Genomic DNA, 23,166 nt, shown 5'->3' on the forward strand with positions numbered 1-23,166 from the left:
GCATTTCCCAATTTTATTACTTTTACTTTCTGCATTGAAGAAATCATCAATTTTCATTGTTTCAATTACTTCAGGTGATTCACTGCCAAATCTATATGTCAGGTACTAACCTCTTTACCCAAATATAATTCCACATCTTCAATTGTCTAGACATTTCACTTTGGATATTGTAGTTTTACTTCAAATTCATCTCTTCCCTCCAAATCTCTCATACATGCAGACTCAAAATTGTAGCCATCGAGTCCCAATTCTTCCTTGAATTCTAGAGCCAGTTAGTCACTGATCCTCCATCACTCTTTCTTTCTAATGTATTATACATAGTCCCTCTCTTTTTCATTCTCCTTGCTTCTAGCTTAGACCAGGACCTCATGGCCTCTCTCACACCTGAAACTTGTGATACTTGGGAATTCAAGTTATAGTGACCATTTATATTATATCATGAAAGGTCTAATTCTTAAAATAATATAATTGATCAAAACCATATTTGAAGTAATAATTATTATTAATGACATAGAAGCAAAGTAGATGATTTAGGAGGGTTTCATAAATGTTTGTAAATATGTGAAGAGCTGCCATGTGGAAGAGGGTCTAAACAGAACTAGGAACAGTTGGTGTAAATTATGAATGTCAGGTTTTACTTTGTTATACTTGTTATTCAAAGAAAATAATGGGTTCTCCAAAACTAGATGTCCTTTTCCAAAGCTTAAATGGCCAATTATTGAGAATTTTGTAGAGGGGATTTTGGTTTAGGTATAACAGGAACCAGGTAAATTAAATAACCTCCTTTTCAAATCTGAGATCCTATAATTTACTGCAGTATCCTCATTTAAAATAAGAATAAAATGAAGCAAAGGGAAATTAAACAATTTCCCCAAGACCACACATTTATTCAGTGACATGGCTTATATTCCCAGGCAATATCTTTACATAGGAATTAAATTTATGGCAAAGAAATTAAAATTATAGCAAAAATGAATGGGAAATTTATTATATAAAATTAATAGTAATTTCATCATTTGCTTTATAGAAGACAATACAGTCTATTGAAAGTTTCAATATACTGGGATTTTATTTATGACTTTGTTTTGACATTGAAAAAGTTACCTAATCTCTCTGCTCTCTGTAATTCATCTATAAAATAGGGTGATATTCCTGACAATTATTTTCAGATATATATATTATATAATATAATATAATATAATATAATATAATATAATATAATATAATATAATATAATATAATATAATATAATATAATATAATATAATATAATATAATATAATAATTTTCAGATATATATGTATATGTATATATATATATAATTTTTAATTTTTGCACGGCAATGAGGGTTAAGTGCTTTGCCCAGGGTCACACAGCTAGTACGTGTCAAGTGTCTGTCTGAGGTCAAATTTGAACTCAGGTCCTCCTGAATCCAGGGCTGGTGCTTTATCCACTGTATCATCTAGCTGCCACAAGGGATATTTGTAAGAATGAGGAATAAGCTAACAAATGTGAATCTATAATGTTAATGTCACTAATATTTATAGGTGAATAGACAAATGTGTATTATTTATACAGTTTATCAGCTTTAGTCTCCAATTTAAAAAAAAAATAAATGAGCCCTATTGTCTGTGGTATCTAGAGTAGTAAATAACTGTACATCATGGCAATCAAAGTTTATTTTGCCAGTTGCCAAGGTTGTCAGATCAGAAAAGTCTGCTTTCTAAAAACTTAATGTTTTAGATAGTTGTTTTTATATTCTTTCATAAAATAATGAGATGATAATGAAAATGTTCTTAGAAATAAGTGACAAGGACCCATAATTGATGTGGAATTTTCCAGTTAGTTGATTGTGGATCAAGGTAAAATTTCAAATTAACATTACCTACCCTTCCCCCAGAAAAATTAGGACTTAGCTATATTTCCCTTTTTCAAGTTGTCATCTTTTTAATTTGCTTCTTCTCTTGTAATTTCTTCTCTCATATCTCTCACATCTCCCTTTTTTCCCCACAGTACCAATTCTTGCTCTCCTTTTCACCTTTTTTTTTCCTATTCACCTATTTTTTTTTCCTGTTTTACAACCTCCCTTAGGTTCTTTCCATTTTCTCAGCTCTCCAGCTCTTTTTAATCTTATGTTTAATTGATCCCTTGTGAATTCTATGGTCAGATAATGAGATAAGTATTTAACCATGTTTTCTGGCTACACCTGTATGCTCCTGCTTAAAGGACTCCTGCTGGTTTTTCGTTAGTGTGGATTATTAGCTACAGCTGGTCAATGAAGCAGGCACAAGACTTCCAGAGGGATTGATGAGCAACTTTCTTGCAAGTTGTTAAGCTGTATTTCTTTTGGAACTTATAAATACACTGATACATATTTCATACACATCTATATATCTATGCATATCTATATCTATATATCTATATACAGATATAGATATATATAAAGTTACATTACATTTATAAGGTAGGACAAGTCTGAGTATGAGTGCAGAAGACTATAAACTAGAAACAAGAAGTTGAAAAATCCCTCTTTCAGATTTTAGCATTTTCAGTTTATCATCTGTCAGAAATGGGACATTTCCACTTTTCACCTACCATTTTGGAAGCCAATGGTTGAGTTTTTCTATTAAAAGGGAATGTTCCATTCCTTTGTTCCTGCAAGTAGCTAAAATATTATAGTTTATGATGTCCATAGTTCTCAAAAAAATAGAAGACAGACAGGAGACAAGAAACATGCATATAAACCTCAGGTCCAGTTGAGTTTTAGCATGCTTTTAATGAAAGCAGTTATCTTTTCTGCACTGCTCTTGTTTTATTATTTTCTTTCTAAAGATAGTCCCTGAAGCCTAGAAATTCCTTTTGAGGGAAAGCAGAGAAAAAATTAAAGAATTAACTAGTTAGGAAAAAAAAATTAAAACTCTTATGAAGGATACTTTATTGTTTTTCCCCCTAAATATTGATTGGTGTGGTAGAAACATTTCTAATTTAAGAACAATTACTGTCTTTTGATAATGTGTTGCAGAAATTTAAAATAAAAAATAAATTTGTTGTGTAAGCAATATGTGTTTATCATATAAGTTTTATCATATGAGTTTTTTGTAGCTCTCAATGGTTTGGTGAAAACAAGATTTTATACAGGCTGGAGTATTTTTTTTTGTTTTGTTTTGCTTTGTTTTTTAAGGAAGCAAGGAGAATATTCTTAGTACTTAGTTGCTTTGGAAAGCTGCTGGTGGAAATCAGTCTAAGTTGTGAAGATTTTGGCAGAATTCCCATTATCTTGTGACCTAGCAATTGGTGATTACCCTGGTGAATGGCAGGTTGTTTTCATTTTTTTAAAATGTATGCAAGAATTGTATTTTTTAGACTATTTGCTACTAAATGATTTGTTTTCTTGGTTTTTTATGGTATGTAAGAGTTGTTTTATTAAATTTTTTTTTTTTTTAGTGAGGCAATTGGGATTAAGGGACTTGCCCAGGTTCACACAGCTAGTAAGTGTTAAGTGTCTGAGGCCAGATTTGAACTCAGGTACTCCTGACTCCAGGGCCAGTGCTTTATCCACTGCGCCACCTAGCCGACCTGTTTTATTAAATTCTAATCCCATGCCTGAATCATTGGTCTGGTTTTAGCTAAACCTGATTAAGAATAGATGGAACTAAATCAACCTATCCATACCAGACAAAGCCTCATAACTACATAAAATATATTGAATAGGAGCCTATACATTTTTACTGTTCCCCAAAACAGACATCTGGGTAGAAGGGCAAAAGAATTCAAAGAGAAGACTTTTGCTCAAATTTCAATTACAAATGAATGCCCAGGCAGCTAGGCAGTGCAGTAGATAAAGCACTGGCCCTGGATTCAGGAGGACCTAAGTTCAAATCTGACCTCAGACACTTAACACTTACTAGCTGTATGACCCAGGGCATGTCACTTAACCCTAATTGCCTTACCAAAAAAAAAAAAAACCCAAAGCAAAAAAAAAAAAAAAACAGAAAAAAGAATGCCCTGTACTTATAAATTCAAATTTATAAGACTTTTTACTTGAAATTGGGATTATAGAATAGGCAAAAATGTTAGAAATTTGTTAATTTAAAGACTATATATTATAATTTTAATGTATATAGTATGCATAGGTAAAATAGATTATATAAATACTTATGATGGATGATCAGCAATGTTTGTGCCTACAAAACTTACTTGTTATGACTAATTTACAATTTATACAAACCTCTAAGAGAAAAAAAATATGTTAGCAAAAAATAATCTTTGACATTTGTCAGTTATTTTTAATGTACAAAAAGTGGACAAAGGTAAAAAATGGACATAAACACCAATTAACAATTCAATACAAAAATTTTAATATTTCAATTAATTGTCCATACAAGGCAAACAATAAAGAACCTAAAGTGACCTTAGTCCATAAAGCTTCCTCTCCTTTTTAAATGGACAGGACTTCAGTTAAAAGAAAATTGCATTTTAGGATATAAACTAATGTATATAATCTTACACTCCCAGATTGTGGCAGATTATGAGCAGTATTGCCTCCTCAAATGGGATGAAGCAGTTGAAGTAAAGGAACTTTTAAAAGATCTTGATGATTCAGCTAAGAAAGGAAAATCATCTTGAAGGTATTTACGGGTGAAATTGCAAGGACAAAGAATGGTCAAAAATAAATCATCTGAAGTTATTTATATAACAAACTCTTTTCATCATCAAGGATGGTGCTATAATCATATTGGGAATCAAGTATTGAGTACTAGTATATTCTGCTTTTGGAAGTGGAAATAGCATCAAAGAAAAACAAAAATGAAAACAAAGCAAAACAAAAATAAGTTGCACTAGATCGAGGAGTGACAGAGTAGACTCAAGTTAGAGGTAACATGATTCTTTAATCAGGGGTAGGTGCAGTGAAGAAGCTAAAGCTATAGTAAAAAATATCATGTTTTACTAGTTCTCATAGAAAAATGACTAAAAGAACATTAATAATTATCCCAATCTATAACTTTTTTTCCTAAATGAGAATGACCTACATGTACATCGTAGATATTCTTACTGAGATTATTAGATGTAAACAGACAGCCATTAATAAATTACTTTCCACAGTAGATCACATTTTAAAGCAGAAATTGAAACAAATGAAAAATGTGAAGCCTATAAGATCTTACCTCGCTTATGGTTTGTTGACCATAAAATATATATTTGATTTCATAGAATTAAACCATAAATAGGTAACTCTTTTCTATGGCTATGTTTATACTTTGTAAAAGTTATTGAAATACTGAAAAAACATATAGGAAAACTTATTCAAGTGCTATCCAATCATTAACCAGGTCCTTCTGTTGAATAATATCAAGGTAGGCAAAACAAGAATTGTACTCTCCAAACTCATTTCCCATTGACACATGTAGGAGTACCAGTATACAATAATTTTCATCGGTGAATAAATGTATAGGATTTACTGTTTGTAGATAACATAGTATTACTTCTATGGAAGCCCAGAACACTGTAGAACCTTCTCAGAGATCAACAATCTCTCAAAATAGTTTGACCTAATTATCCACACAGGAAAAATGTAAAAAAAGAATTGGATGAAGAATTCCCATTGTCTAGACTACAGGTGCTGCAGCAATATTCTGGAGTGTCCAACCAGATCAAAATGTTTAACAAAATAAATAAAAATAAAATTAACATAAATAATATTAATATATGGTTTTGAAAGTCAATATGTCTCCCTCAAAGATCCCCGTGTATGGTTTAGTAGCCTATTTTCTATTTAAGTTTGACACCATTGTTCTATACCATAATAATCAAATTGAATGGGTTTCTGAACGCTGTCTCTGTCTCTGTCTGTCTCTGTCTGTCTCTGTCTGTCTCTGTCTGTCTCTGTCTGTCTCTGTCTGTCTCTGTCTGTCTCTGTGTCTTTGTGTGTGTGTGTTTCTCTGTTTCTTTCTCTGCCTCTGTCTTTCCTTCCCTCCTGCAGTCTTCAATGAATTTAAGTTGAGGCTCTCACAAAAAGCAAAGATAAAATGCATAGTGTTTTTGTTAAGGTTGCCATCCATTACAATTGAGAAATACATATAGTATAAAATATGTCATCAAAAAAGTGATTAAAGGGAAGATGGGTTTGTCATAAGGTGAGAGTGAGGGTTAATATATGCATACTTCATAGAGCACTCCATGCTTCTTATATACCTCATTGGTATCATCTCAATATCAAGAGAACTTAGGAAGGTCTGTATCATGTTGGTTAGAACTCCTGTAGTGTAGTTATGAGAGGACATGAACAAGAATCACCCAGAATAGGAATGCATGGATAGGTCATAATATGTTTCACTGGAAGGAATATGTGCCTCAATTAGATAAGAAACCCACTGGAATATTTAAAAAGCACTGATGAGAATAATGAATTATTTATTATAAAACATAGAGGGGTAAAATTTTCAAATCCACAGTTACTATGCAAACACACTATCAGGGCAGATTCTGTGACAAATAGACATACTAGTTTATGCCACTGAATCTCAATGAATTGTAGCTGCTTTAAAATACAGCTATCTAAAAATCAACTAAACTATGTATAAGGTTTTAGCTAAGCATTTATTGACCATCCATGTACTATGGAGTGCTTTTATTGTTTCGTTAGACTTGTACCATACTCATATGCATTTTGCACTGTATGCACTTTGTGAATTAAAGGACCATTTCTATAAGTGATGTGTTTCCTTAGATTTGGGGTCTAGGATAGTTTTCTTTTATAAAGTTAGGCTTGTGGTCCAATTTGAGGGCTGCTTTGACTAGAATATGGTTTATTTAATTGAAATCCTTGGGATAATTTACTATGACAAGTTAATTTTTTGTTAGATAACCTAAATTTCTCTCACTGACCAAAAGACATTTCTTTCAGAAGCAATGAGGTCCCATATTTTTGAAAAACTAATGGGAATTCAGTCAACAAGTAACAAGCATTTATTAAGCCCTTACTGAACTATAACACTGTGCAAAATGCTGGGGAAACAAATACAGTCCCTATCCTCAAAGAATTTACATTTTACAACTAGATATTCCATGAGGATATCAAAAGTCAACCTCTTCAAAATGACATTCAGTCCTTCCCCCTTAACACATTTGTATCCCAAACTTCTTTTTTTTTTCATTTTAAGTATACAATCATTTTTCTGTTGTCTCATTTTCAACTTTATAACCACCTTTGAGCCTTCCCTCTCCTTCCGCCCCCAATTGCAAATCAATTGTTAACTCTTGTTATTTCGATGTATTGAGGGGACTTGCTACCTGGATCAGGGGACTAACTGCCCAAGAATTGGAGGCTCACCACAAGTCTTGTAAAATAAAAAGGTTTATTAGGAGAAAGGAATATATGGCTGGGAACAGATCATCATGGTGACTGGAATAAGAGAAGACCTCAGTATTTTGTGTCTTTACAAAACAAAAAAAGGGTAGAGAATTACAAAGCACTGGAAAGGAAATGCAAACAACAGGAAGGGAACTTTGGAATAATAGGGCATCAATAAGATATGCACCACCCATCCATATCTTGCATGTCCTCTTGCAGACCTTGCCAGGGTCATACAACAACCATTCCTGAGGTGGGAGAGAGCTCTTTTCCCCTTGGCCTATGGGGTTTGAATCTTGGATTTCTTGGGTTCCCACTACATTCCCACAACATCTGTCCATAATATCTCTTGAATATTTCCCTTCTCTCTATTGAAAAAAAAAAAAAGCTTCTAACCTAGTTTAGGTCTTTATTACCTCTGGCTAAGACTAAAACAAACTTCCAATTGTTTGCCTTTTCTCTTGTCCCTTTCTCCATTCAGTCACAGGGAAATAAGTGGTGGGGGTCCTTAGCTATTCCTCTGTAAAGAATTCCACCCTCTTGAACAAAACTCAATTAGAATAAAATATTCTTTTATTTGGGTGCTAGAGAAAGTGCCTGAGGGAAGTCATATACATGCCTCAAGGGGAGAAAATTGCCAGAGACATGATTCTTTGAGACACGTTTCTCCCTGACCAGGAGGGAGGCCACCACAGCCTTTATAGAGAACAGATGGTGTGGGGACAGATGAAGTGACCATCTTGTAGCAGGAATGGATTTAATAGATCAAATGGATCGGGAGGCATCCCAAAGAATTACAAGACTCAGTGACTCAGTTTCCTTAGGTTTATAAAAAAATACTGTGAGGAAGAATGGTTATATTTATAGTGAACAAAAGTAGGTTATCTCCTCATTATCTTTTTTTTTTTTTTTTAGTGAAGTAATTGGGGTTAAGCAACTTGCCCAGGGTCACACAGCTTGTAAGTGTCAAGTGTGTGAGGCCGGATTTGAACTCAGGTCCTCCTGACTCCAGGGCTGGTGCTCTATCCACTGTGCCACCTAGCTGCCCCATCTCCTCATTATCTTAATCTCTTCCTTAGGGAGGTTCATATTCTAATTTGTACTTCCTGGGGTCCTAAATCATCCTCCAAGGCAGGTACATTTTTCCCTAGGGGTTTGTTTTGGGGATTTAAAGGTCATACGATAAATCTAAGGACACATTTGGTCTTTCTTCACATGTTCCTAAAGATGTGCCTAAACGTGACAGAGCTAGAGGGTCTCTGTTTATGGTATCTCTTTACTCTAAGATCTGGTTTCTGAGTGTTCTGTCATCCAGGATTATTAATGACTATTAATGGTTAATAGTCCCTGATTACCTTCCCTAAGCTTCTGTTGATAGTGTTGGTTGAGAGTAAGGCTCATTTACTCCCCTTATCCTCCCCAATATTCCCCTCCACCATAAACTTTTTGTTGCTGCTTTTATGTGAGATACTTTACCCCATTTCCACCTCACCTTTTTCCTTTCTTGGCTCAGAAAGGGAATAACGTACACACTCACATGGGTATAGTAATATATCTTGGTCTGAGGGGAAACAGGAGGGGAAGGGGACAAGGGGGGAGGGATGAAGGCAGGGAGGGCAGATTGAGGGAAGGGCATTCAGAAGCAAAACATTTTTGAAGAGGGATAGGGCAAAAAGAAGATAGAAAATAGAGTAAATATCATGGGAAGCAAACAGAATGGAGGGAAACAGTTAGCAATAGAAATTTGGAAAAAAATCTTAAGCAGAGACAAGATCAATGTAAGATGATGATGATAGTGATGGTGATGGTGATGGTACTTATTTTGCTGGGCTAATGTGAAGAAAATTCTTTGTCAGGTATAAGGTACTATATAAATGTTAGCTATTATTGTTGCAATAATCAACCTCATGGGTGTTTTGTAAGGAAATCTCCCTTTAAAGAAATATATAAATGTAGTTTACCATTAAAAAAAAAAAAGATGAGTAGTATGCTATCAGCAAAACCTGGAAAGACTTACATGAGCTGATGCAAAGTGAAATGTACTGTATACAAAATAAAAGCAATATTGTAAGATGATCTGCTGGGAATGACTTACTTATTTTCAGCAATGCAATGATACAAGTTGACTCTGAAGGATTCATGAAAAATGCAATCCATCTACAGAGAAAGAACTGATGTTTTCTGAATACAGATGGAAATATATTTTGTTGTTAGTGTTGGTTGATAGTACCCCTCTGGTTACTCAGGTCTTAGTTTCTCTATTAACCCTTTTAGCTACTATTGATAACTCAAGTCTTAGATTATCTGTTAACCCCATCCCACATCAGTTTCCTCCATCAACCTGACTATGGAAAGTTCCCTTTGGGGAAGAGGGGAGCTTGAATGGGGTGATCTTCCTGACTTTTGGAGTTATCTCTGTCCCTTGGCACCCATCAGGCAGCAGCTGCACCTAATGGACTTATCTCCCTTACTTTTCAAGGTATGTCAGTCCTTTAGCTAGTAAGCTAGTTTAAACTTTAATAGTCCCAACCCCCATGTCAATTCCATCCTCCAAACAGGTGCCTACTAGATTTATGAAAACACAGGTTTAACCTTGCCAAAGGTTACACTCCCTTCAAAAAAAAAAATAAAAGACAAGAAGAGAAAAGAAAAGAAAAGAAAAGAAAAGAGAGAAGCAAATAATGAAACTAAGAAAGCAAGTTTTGGGGTCCCACTATTGCCAGTAGGATATAATTAAAAATCCCTTCAAGACACAGCATAAAGTACTACCTGCTACATGAGACCTATCCTCTTTCCTCTTCCTCCTTGGATTGTTCTCCTTTCCCTGAAATTATCTGCATTGTATTTTTATTTCTATTTGCCTAGCTGTGTACATGTTGTTTCCACCTAGCAGAAGGTAAGCTCCTTGAATGAAGGAATTATTTACATTTTTGTCTTAATATTCTCAGGGTCTAGCACAGTACACATACTAGGCATTTAATAAATGCTAATGGAATGCAATCAATAGAATATGGAGTACTGTGGAATTTTTCCTCAAAGCAAAGTAAATCAGTCAATAAACATTTATTATGTGCCTACTACAGGGTAGCCAGGAGCACAGTGGATAGGGTGCCATGCCTAAAGTTGGTAAAGACTTGATTTTAAATCTGGGCTCAATCACTTACTAGCTGTGCAACCCTGAGCAAGTCACTTAACCCTTTTTGCCTTAATTTACTCATTTTAAAAATGAACTGGAGAAATAAATGGCAAACCACTCCTATATCACTGGCATGAAAAACCCAAATGGGATCACAAAGAATTGGACGTGACTGAAAATGACACAACACGAAATAGGCCAGGTACTGTGCTGAGTGCTAAAAACAAGAAGAAAGTCAAAAGATAGTCCCTGTCTTCAAGAAACACAAATCTAAAAGGAAATATTATATGTAAAAAGAATATGGAAAGTGACTGGGGTAATGGATATAGTGGCACATGGAAGTACAGAAGAGTGCGGTGGGTGGGAAATTTAGAGGTTGCTGGTCTGGTCCCCCTCCTTAAATGGAACATATGGAGGAGCACAGTACTTTCCACCCTCCACCTGCTCCAATTCAAAGATTGCCCTGGGGGTATGAAGTATAGATTATGTGTAAATTCCAGAGTTAAAGTGATCTTGCAGAAGAGGGATTGGGGATGGGGGGGGGGGGAGGTAAAGTGCCCAGAAGTGCATCCAGATAGGAAAATGAAGGTCAAAAAATTGTTTTCCCAAAACCTTGTGAAACACCAAGAAAACAAAAACAACTTTTAAATAAAAGCATTTAATTGTCTTCACATCCCTCCTGTTCTTCCCTAGAGTAGATTTTTTAAAAAAATTATTTATTTATTTATCTTTTGTGGGCCAATGGGGGTTAAGTGACTCGCCCAGGGTCATATAACTAGTAAGTGTTAAGTATCTGAGGTACTCAGGTACTCCTGAATCCAGGGCTGGTATTTTATCCACTGTGCCACTTAGCCACCCCTCCCTAGAGTAGATTTAATTCTAATATAGTGTGAGCTTAAATTAGAGAAAGACATGGCAAGGGACTTGACAGCTATGTGGCTGTCTTTTGGAGCATTCTGTTCATTCCCAGGATGCGGTGATAAGCAGGGAGGAATTTTATTGAGATAGGTAAGATAAAAAAGGGCAGTTTTCTGGGTCCACCTAAGTTGATTAGAGTGTGATTTTTTTTTCTTTATATCAATTACTGAGAATTCCCAAAACTTTTATATTCAACCAATAAGTATATGTCTACATCTCAAAACTGAATTTAATGATTTAGGGGACAGGTATGTAGCACAGTGGATACAGTGTTTGACCTGAAGTTAGGAATACCTGAGTTAAATAGCTCAGATATTTACTTATCTGTTTAACCCTGAGCAAGTAATTTAACCTCTATTTGCCTTAGTTTCCTTGTCTGGAAAATGGCATAATAATAGAATCTACCTCCCCCGGTTGTTATGAGGATCAAATAAGATAATATGTAAAGCACTTAACACAGCGCTTGGCAAATAATAAACACTAGATAAAAGTTGGCTATTATTAATAAACATGAATTAAATTGAACTCTTGATTGTGCTAATATTTCTTTTTAATCATTAATTTAATTTAATCATTAATTTTTGAACCATCTTTTCATACATATATATGAATATATACACACATATGAATATATATGTATATGTGTATATATAGTATATGTATATATGTGTATATATGTTTATAAAGATAGATTCTGTCTGTCTCTGTCTCTGTCTCTATCTCTTTCTCTGTCTCTCTGTCTCTCTCCCTATATATATGTATACAGTATTAAATTGATGGAGGAGGATTCAGAAAAAGCAAGAGGGAAAGCAGGGGAGGGGCTGAAGCTGGAGAAGGGAGCCGAGAGTACTCTTGAAGAAGGGAGGGGCTCCACAGTCACTTGGGCCCCTCATGGTAGTTGTCCTTAGTGACTCTTGGAAGAGGACTAAAATGACATCATTATGTGAGGTCAAGATCCAGTGTGTCTCACTGTGAATGATTAGCCCAATATGAGCTCTGAAGGCTCTATCACAGGTCAGGCACAAATGGTCCACATGGATGTTTAGAGTAGAGACATCTCCAAATTTGTGCATCTCAAGATTCTTTTGAACTACTGCAATTCTGCTTTGCTCATATAGGGCAGCAACTTATTTGATGAGGGCATGTCATCTGGGTGGTGCTGTGTCAGTGTCTCTCATGTCTCATAATGGATTCCATAGTTCTTCAGAGAGACATTGAGATTGTCCTTGTATTGCTTCTTTTGGTCTCTATCTGAGCACTTGCCTAGATGTGTTTGGGAGGCTGTGAAGGAAAGTGTGAGAAAGAAGAGGTATCAGGCAGTATACCAAACTGAAGATCTAGAAAACTATTGTCCTTACCTCTTTGTTGTATGTCTTTGAAATCTGGACAGTGTACCAGTGTCAATGCCAGGCAACTGAATTGCTTCCATTTGAATTGTCTTAGGAAGATTCTGAAGATCACTAGACAAGATAAGGAGCTAGACACTGAAGTCCTTTCCCATTGTAAATGCCAAATGTATGTGTATTGAAAAGAAATTTTACAGAGAACTCATATTGAATCCTTATACCATCTCTGGGGAACCCAAGCCAAATTCTGGGACTTGAGGAGATATTGGGCTCTGAACAGAATACCTGAGATTTTGATATTTCCAAAAGTTTCTTCATTGTGAGTATCAAAGAAGCATTAAACATCATTATGACCATGTGACCCTCATTCTGGATAAAGTCCTGTGAGAAAACCAAAAAAGAAAAATAGCTGATTTTGGATGCATGTTCTGATCAGAGTTAAGATTGAAAGAATGAGTTCCATAGTCAGTTGGTGCAGGGGTCAACAGAGGCCATGACAAAACAAGGCCAGTAGCACACAGTCACACTTGCTGCGTATACCCTTCATTTCCAAATATAACTCCCCTCCCCAGAGATCCACCCTTTGTATCAAAGGAAGGAGAGTGAGAGACAGAAAGAGAAACACAGAGACAGAGATAGAGACAAAGAAGAGAGAAACAGAGAGGCAGAGAAAGGCAGAGACAGAGAAAAGAGACAGAACAAGACAGAGAGACACTGAGACAGATAGAGAAGAAAGATAGAGAGACAGAGATGGAGGAAGTAGTTGTTCAAAACAAACATATCTACAAAGTCTGACTATATAATCAATTCTGCAAAGAAGTGAGAGAGATACATTTTCCCTCTGTTCTTTAATCATTACAATTATACAGAATTCATTTTCTTAATAAACATTTATTAAGTTTGTGCTATGTGCAAAGCATGGTGCTAGTCGCTTCCCATGGTCCAGTCACTATACATGCACATAGAAGTTTGATTAGCTTTTGAAAAAGCAATTTTTCATACAGTGTAGATATAGGAGTGAGAACAGGATGACATTCTCTGTCTCTTCCCCAGTTCAGTGTCTGCTTGAGCATGTCCCATTTTAATTAGAATTAATATTTTACTTGTCCTTCTCCCTGCCCCAAACCTCTTTGGTGGACATAGGCCAACATCATAACAGACTGATAAGCAGACATATACACGTACTGTTCTATAAATCAGCATTCTACTTGGTTACCAATATGATGCAATTTATTAGTCATTTCCAGAGATAAATTATAATTAAATGTGAATGTATGATTATATTATCACTAATGATGGAAATACAGATTTAATATTTGGAGGTTGTTTGAGAGGAGGTGTCCAGTAATTAAAAAAATGATTAGTTTTTGCTTGCTGTCAAGCTATCGCATAACCTGAGTGGGCATTAAGGATTTCCAGAATTTGTAGACTCATATAAGGGTCATCCTGCCACAGAAAGAATTGCTAAGATATTTTTGATTTATTAATAAGGGTTCATGTGGGCCTTATGGTCAAGGGAGATTTTATTTGTAAAGGGAAATTGCTCAGTCTTGACATAGATTCATTGACACTCCTACACAGGTGCTAGGCAGTTTTCCCAAGGCTACACAGTGCTTTGAGTGAGCAAAGCTTCTATCAATGTTCTGTCAAGAGGGATGGGTGGGGAAGAAAAGAATTGAGTGGGTGGACTTTGATTTTTATCAATCATTGCTAAATCACATGAAATTCAAATCACATGCAAACAGACCAACAATTAGTACTGCCTTCCTATTGATGTTGTTTTGTTGTATCTTTTCTTTCAGTGAATAATATTTTTTTAAAATGAGAATCATTCGGTATATTTTTAGTCAGTACAATCAACTAAGAAGTATTTATTTATTAGTGCCTAATTTTTGCATTGTGATGGCCATTGTACTATAACTACAAGGAATAAAACATTCCTCACAAAAAAGAATTGACATTTGAAAGAGTATAAGTCAGCCAGCTTAGAGTCATAGTAGGTGGAATACTGGAACTGGAACCAGGAAAACTTCAATTGAAACGCAGTGTCAGATACCAGCTGTTTGACCCTGGACAAGTCCTCTGTTTGGTTTACTATCCTCATTTATAAAATGGGGGATGATAATAGCTATATTTCATGGTTTCTGGGAGGATAAAATGAGATGTTGTGTAAAGTGCTTTGTAATATTCAATGCATTTATAAATGCTAGTTATTATTACAGTTACATATATAAATACTTATGATGTTTGAATATAATTATAAAGTGTGACTATATCATATACATAAAGTAAATAAATATGTATATACAAAGTAGTTAAATACAAGATTTTTTTGAAAGTAAGGTTACTATAATTTTTGTGAAATCAGGGAAGATTATGCAGAAGGTGGTTCAAGGCAGCTAGGTGGCACAGTGGACAGAGTACCAGGCCTGGAATCAGTGAGAGCTGAGTTCAAATGTGGCCTCCAACATTTACTACCTGTTTGACCCAGTTTCCTCATATGTAAAATGAGATGGGGAAGGAAATGACAAATCATTCCCCTGTTTCTGCCAAGAAAACCCCAAATGGAATCACAAATCACAAAAAATCAGACATGACTAAAATGACTAACAACAAAAATAACTCCATGTAAATTCATAGTTTGTAAGCTAAAATTTTAAATAGTTTTTATTGTGTACTTACTAGTCAACAAGCATGAAAATTTTCATATACAAAGAACAAAACAAAAAAGCTAATGATTTTTTCTCTGTAATTTTGCTTTCAAAAGTTTTTTTTTCCCCTTTGCTTCCTTCTCTGCTGCAACTCAACTCTAAGAAAATGATAGCTTCTTTTATTGTCATTTGTAGGATTATCAACAATACCTGAACTGGATAATACCTACAAGGAGATAACTGCAATTTCTCAAGGTCACTCATTGACTGTGATCCTTGGAATATTGAAGAGAACCTGCCTATCATAGGTTTTTCTTCAGATTCACCTGAGATTAGGTGAATTACCTTTCATACCTTTCAATACACCCTCCTGGGATACATTAGTTGTACATTTGTTAATTGTTGTTTGTTGTTTGTCTTTCATACTCAGAGGACCATGACATTGGGGTGATGTCATTGTTATAGGGAAAACTGGTTCTTTGATATCCCTCTATTAAAGAATTAAAGTCTCACACACTTTCCAATCAGAATTAAAGTACTTTTTATTTGGCACAAGGGAATGAGGCTGGGAGAAAAGTCTAAGACTTAGCCTCTCAGGGAGGAGAAGGTTTCAAAACTTTTTTCCTCCAGGAGCCAGAGGGAAAGCAATGCCTTTATAGAGATGGATGGGGGGAAGAGGACTTGAAAACTGAAAGTTACAGCTTTTGCAGGAGACTTGAAACAGTATTACATCCCTGGTCCTAGTCACTAGGAAGAACACCCAATTACCATTTGAATGCCTGCTATTAACTTTATCAAGTTGTTTTGTTTTCCACAGTAAAAGAATGGCCCACCATACCCTTATCAAGTGTTCCCTAACCCCTTCACCCCTCACCACAGGAAAAGTTTCCTTTGATTAGTCCTAGGCCTGTTCTGATTGATTCTAGGCCCTATCTCATCTTGACTTATAGTGAATTGGATTTAAGTGAGGGAGTGCTGTGCAAGGTCACTAACCTCACTCTCTCCTCCAGAGCCATCTGGGTCCAGTGACAAGATATATATCAGAATGACTGGAGATGACCTTGGATGTTTAAGGCAGTTGGAGTTGACTTGCTTAGGATCACATAGCTAATAACTTTCTAAGGAGAGATTTGAGCTCAGGTTCTCCCAACTTCAGGTCCAATGCTCTATCCTCTGCGCTACCTAGCACCCCCTAAACAGGAAGGAAAGCAGAGTGGGGAAAATGCTTATGATATTAAAGAACAGTTTTATTAAGCAGGGAAGAAAATTCAACATGCTCATAGCTACCATTCAGGAGGTTGCTGAATAGTGATAACCACAATTTACTGAGAACTGACTGAACCTCACCTATTTTACATTCCCAGGGCAATGAATTGCCTAGGGCTAACCAATCTTTGTCAATTCCAGACACTTTATTGTTTTACGAATCTCCCAAACAAACTATCCCCCTCCCAAAGATTCCCAGACTTACTTCCTGGACTTTAGATTATTATGAAAAAAGTTAAATATTTTCTATTTAGAGTTAAGGAATTTCTATTTGTGGGAAATCTACCTAACCCAAGGGCAGTCTCATAGCTCCATTTGTTTTGGCACACCATAAAAACTCTGTCCTCAGTCCCCATCTTTTGGTATTCCTAGCAATTTTGCTTTGTGATACTCTGAGTTATAGTTCCTCTGTCCCAAATAAAGACCTTATTTCTCCAATATTGATTGTTTCATTAATTTTCAGGTTGACAATAGGAAGTCAGGTAACAGATTGCATGGGATGTATGTACAGTTTAAGAAAAAGCAGGGAAAGAATTTAGAGGGAAAGGTGGGTTATATTAAAATAAAGAGCTGAGTATCTCTATACCCTACAACAAAAATGATTTAGGCTATGAATTGAAAGAATGTATAACCCTTTCAATGGGAGTGACCCCTGGACAGAGAAATTATCTCTACTTAAACCAATCTCAGTCTTCAGCTATCTAGACAAAAGGCTTTGTCTCCATCCATACCCACAATGAACTTCACCACTTTAAATTCCTTACAAGGTTGGGATGGCCTGACAAGATAAAAAAGGAGTTGATTTAATTTTATTAAGAAGGAAAAAAACAATGGAGAAGTCTGGGGGAGCAGGGGAGAGTCAGGACTTTCAAAGAATTGGAAAAACTATGTCTCCAAGATATTAGTTATTAAATATAATTTCTCACAGTTAATTATTACTTTTTCCTGCCTTACCTTAGCTGGCTGGCCTCAAGTATGCTTTTTATTCTGTTAAAGAGAGTACCTAATTTATCTGATTCTATTTCCCAGGAACATTTGCATTTTCCTTGTGTGTATTGACTCACTGAATGAAGGCATGGGGCAGCACTGAGAGCAATACTAGGGACAATCACATTTCCTAGTGGAAGGTTGGGACTTTAAATCCAACTCATTTTGAAAGACATTTCTCTCTTTAACTGGGGACAGAATCACAAGTTATTCATATGTTTGAAGGCCTGATCTTGAAGAAATATTAAACCTTTTGTATTTGTGGGAACTTTCTTGAATTATTAGATTTCCTCTTTTGTGATACATGCTTTTTTTTCTTCTTCATATTGAAGTACACTATAATGTTACAGAATGTATTTCCTTTACCTGACACACCATTTCATTTTCATTTTGAGATCATTTTTATATGGTTTAATATTTAAAAACTGACATGGACAGGTTTTCATCAGTTTGTTTTTCTCTAAGGGTACTGTAATTGATCCAAAATAAATCAAACTAATTCTACTGTAATGTGATTTCCATTTCTTTGTCTTAGCCATAAAGATACTATAGAAGGTTTTGATGTACTATAACAATAGTGTGTCCATAACATTTCAGTATTTGAATATTGTACTTCAGTATATCAAGAATCTGCAATTCTTAGTAATTTTATAGCAATGAGGAAAAAAAAAAAGATTGAGATTAGTTTTATGTAATTTATTCCTAGTGAGCCCACACTAATCCCTAATGGCTTTACCACTTTAAATGTTTTTTTTTTAATTATATGATGCCAAAATTCTTCTAGAGATGATATTTAATGTCACCTCTTTATAAATGCTGAAATCAAAATTTTTCCTTCCTTTAGAATAGTGTAATTTTTGTCCATCCCCAATCTTTTGGTTTCTCTTCAGGTTTCTACTTCTCCCAATTCTTTTCCTCAAAGAATACAAATAACAATCAGCACTAATACCTATACTTTCTTTGGGTAATATGAAATAACATACTCCTTGGACTGATTTATAACTGCTTACCCTACAAATGCAAAAAAGGACACAGGGTTCTGTGGACCATGATAATGAAACATTAAAAACTCATTAGTTCAGTCTCCACTAATTCAAAATTTGGGATAATTCCAATGGGTCTGTCTTCACTTTATATTTGGACTATCTGTGATGAAGTGGTTTGCTGGAGGAAATTAATGGTGCAAACAAGATAGGTACAGAGTTAACCTGTTATCCAGCAACTTTATCTACTTTCAAAGTACCCATTTATATAGAAACAATTGGTATGCTAATTAGCAATCACTTTTCTGTTTATCAAAAGAAAGTTCCTAGAGGAAATTGACTGTATTATATGTTATTAGTTTTGTTTTAATTACCTACCCTTAAGGTAAAACAATCCATATTTTTTTCAAATATCCTAAAATTCTGACATTTCAGATTAGCCTTCTAATTAGTAGCTACTAATGATATGCTTCATTGTTGGATGTAGACTGTTATACATCTGAGATGGCTTGAGAACATTCCAGAAGCTATTTATTTTTCCTCATTGTGATGTGTGTCTTCATGCCAGATTTCCTTCTGAGCTTTCTACTGAATAAGAGAAGATATTTGACTGACTAATTTTTTTAAAAATCAAGATATACATGTGCTTCATTGGGTTTTACTTTTTTTTCCTCCATGAATGATGGGGATAATATAGTTAGGTAGTTCAATGGGTAGAGAACCAGCCCTGGAGTCAGGAAGGTCTGACTTCAAATTTGACCTCAGATATTTACTAGCTGTGTGACCTTGGATAAATTACTTTAATCATGTTTACCTCAGTTTTCTTATCTGAAAAATGCTGATAATATCATTACCTACCTTCCATAGGTGTTGTGAAGATTAAATGAGCTAATAGTTGTAAAATGCTTAATACAGTGCCTGCCATATAGAAAGCACTGTGTAAATTATTACTACTACTGCTACTCCTGCTGCTGCTGCTACTACTACTACTACTACTGCTGCTATTACTACTACTGCTCTTCCTCCTATTATCAATGCTAATATAGCATTTGTCATGGAATCACAGACTTCTAGAACTGGGAAAAGCACTGAAGACCTACAGTTCTTCTATCTATGAGGTATAACTCATCCCCAATGACCTCTATATTATACTCTTTGAATGGTCATTTAGATTCTACTTTGAAGATTTTCATTGAGGTTGAACCCACTGCCTCTTGAGTTAGCCTATTCCACTTTTGAATAGCCCTAATTTTTAGGAAGTTCCTTTTTACCTTAAGCCAAAAATATGCCTTTTGGTATCTTTTTTTTTTTTTACTTCTTCAAGCTGGGACTGAGTAGAATTTATGGGAGAGACCACTGAATATTAAGTTGTACCATTATATCTTCACTAAGTCTTCTTTTTACAACTTAAAAATCCTAAATTCCTTCGACAACTCCTAGTTATAGCTTATTCTCCAGTTCTCTTGTATTCTCTCTACTGGCTGTTTACATGCCTATGTTTCCTCTATTCTTAAAACAAACTAACAAAAAACAACCAAAAAAAACCCCACAAACAAAAACAACAAAAAAAAATCCCAAACCTTTTACTTGACCCAACCACCTCCCTTAGCTTTCACTCTATTTTCTCTTTTCAATATCTAAATAACAATAACAACCACAACTACATCAACAATAATATCCAACATTTATGTAAGGTTTAGTATGTATAAAGCAATGTGTTAAGTGCTTAACAATTATCTCATGTGATACTCAAAACAAACCTGGGAAGTAGGTCCTATTATTATCCCCATTTTACATGTGAAGAAACTGAAGCAAAAAAGATGTTTAGTGACAATTCCTTGAGAAAGTTATCTACAAGTGTTATCTGCACTTCTCTAATTTTCTTCTAAATTCTCTGCAGTCTGACTGGATCTCACCATTTAACTGAAATTGCTTTTTCCTCTTACCAATAATCTCTTAATTACAATTCTAATAGTCTTTTTTTCAATCTACTTCATTTTTCACCTCTCTATACCCTTTAACTATATTGATAACCTTCTTCTAGAAAAAAAACATCTCTTCTCTCTAGGTTTTTGTGACCTTACTCTTCCTTGGTTCTCCTCTTACTTCTCTGTTGATTTCTTCTCACTCTCCTTTGCTCAGTCTTTCTCTATGACACAGCTATTAGGGCTTGTCTTGCAGGGTAGTCCAGAGCCATCTTTTCTTTTCAGTCTATACTATTTCACTTGTTGATTTTACCAGTTTTCCATAACTTCAATTATCTTTTCTATGAAGATGATTCTCAGATAAATTTTTTCAGCCATAACCTCTTTCCAAAGTTCCAGTCTCATAATACCAGCTGCCTATTGGACTTCTCAAGCCGAATGCCATATAGACATTGAAAAGTCACTATGTCCAAAACAGAATTTACTATCTTTTTTCCTAAGCTCTCCTCTATTCCCAGTTTCCCAGTTACTATTGAGGGTACTACCAAACCTCTGAGCTACCTGGGCTTGAAACCTTAGTATCATCTTCACATTCTCACTCATAGGTTCCTTAACATGTTCATGCTACTACTGAGCCTCATCATTTCTGTCTTATCAATATCTCATTTTAGTGGGTGTAGAACACAGGACCCCAAGAAACTTAAGAGATCACAACCCCCAAGAAATCTTAAACCTTGGACATTGAAACCAAGGAATACAAAGGTGAAAAACATCTCTGCCTCCTACCTTAGGAATGTGGTCAGAGCACAGAGACCCTGGTATGTTTTAAACAAAGGTAAGCATACCAAGGTCTGCAAGGAATAAAAGATGAAATGTGAGTTCCATAGTTGGATATGTGAACCCCTTGTCTCCCAGCAGGATGAGTGCTGCATATGTTACGGATAGCCCATTATTCAAACTTCAGGCACCCCCTCCCCAGTTGTTGTAATCTCCTTACTTGGGACACAGCTTTCTTTGTCTGTAAACATATAAAAAGATCAACTCTTTTCTTACTCAGGGAGGCAATCTCCATTGTGACTGTCTCTCCCATTCTCTCTCCTAATAAACATTTTTATTTTACAAGATTCCCTGTGAGCTTCCAATTGTTTGGGTGGGCTAGCCTTCCTGAATCAGGTGGACAGTCCCTCTCCTCTCCCACAACATCATATACCTACATTCAGCCACCATGGACTATTTTCTGTTTCTTATAAACCCCATCTCTTGATTCCATGCATTTTTATTGTGTGCCCATAATACTATTCCTCCAAAGTCTTTGACTTCTTTCAAGACTTAGATCAAATCCCACATTTTAAAAAACCTTTCTGCTACTCTCTTCCCTCCCTCTGAGATTACTTCCCTTTTATCCTAATATTTATCTTATATATACATAGTTGTTTGCATGTTGTTTCTCCATTAGAATGTGAGCCCAAGGGCAAGGTACCACGTTTTTGCTTTCTATTTACTATTTTTATTCAATCATCTTTAGCACTTTTCATAGTGCTTTACACATATTCAAAAAATACACAAATTGAAAAATGCTTGGTGACTGACTTACTAATAGCTTATATGTTTTTCAATATCAATCTAAAAATGTAGTTCAAAGGACTCTACACATTTCTGAGAATAACTGAACAAATGTGAACTGACCAGAGCAGGAAACAATTGTTCTGGTTATGATTCTTTTAAGGAAGCCTAGGATGTTGAGACGATGTCTACTTCCCTCCTGACAGGAAAGAAGGTCTCTTTTAGAAAAGAAGGGAATGTAGGGGGAAGGTAGATATGTCTCTCCTGTCTCCATTTGAGCCACACAATAACAAGACCTTGTAACATGTGGCACTCTCTACACATGGGTCTCATCATTACTCATACAAAATAATCAGGAGGTTTTAGGGGATTGCAGGGTCAGTAGAGTCATCAATTTGGCCTGGCAGTACCCGAAGTGCTCCAAATCACTAATAATTAGATAAATGCAACTCTAGATTTAAATTTTAGATTTTAGATTTAAAGTAACTCTAACATTCAACCTCACCCCATTACCTATGGAGCTAGTTGGCATAATGGATAGAAAACTAGACCTGGAATTGGAAAGACCTCTATTCAAATCCTGTCTCAGATACTTTGGATATGTAACTCTAGTTAAATCATTTAACCTTTGCTTCAGTTTCCTCATCTATAAAATGGTCATCATCATAATAACTATCACTGAGGACTTTTGTGAGGATAAAATAAGATAATATGTGTAAAGTACTTTGCAAGTGTTAAAGAACTATAAATATGTTAATTATAATTATTAGAGGGTTAGTTTCCTGTGAGCTTCTGGTCACACCATTTACTTTAGCACTTTATGGCCTCACATATAGATTACGAAATTTCCTCTTCCTGTTTCTGAATGTACCATATTATTGATTGATTAACATTGAACTCTTGGTCAACAGCACTATAATTTGTGACTGATAAAATTTATATAAAACATGTATTTTCTTTGTAAGGCCTATATAATAGCCTTCTTGCTGTGGAACACTAGACAGCACTTCATCACTGCACTTGGTGGCCATTTTAAATAGC

This window comes from Dromiciops gliroides, chromosome 1 (genome assembly GCF_019393635.1).
Source record: "Dromiciops gliroides isolate mDroGli1 chromosome 1, mDroGli1.pri, whole genome shotgun sequence".
Taxonomy (NCBI): Eukaryota; Metazoa; Chordata; class Mammalia; order Microbiotheria; family Microbiotheriidae; genus Dromiciops; species Dromiciops gliroides.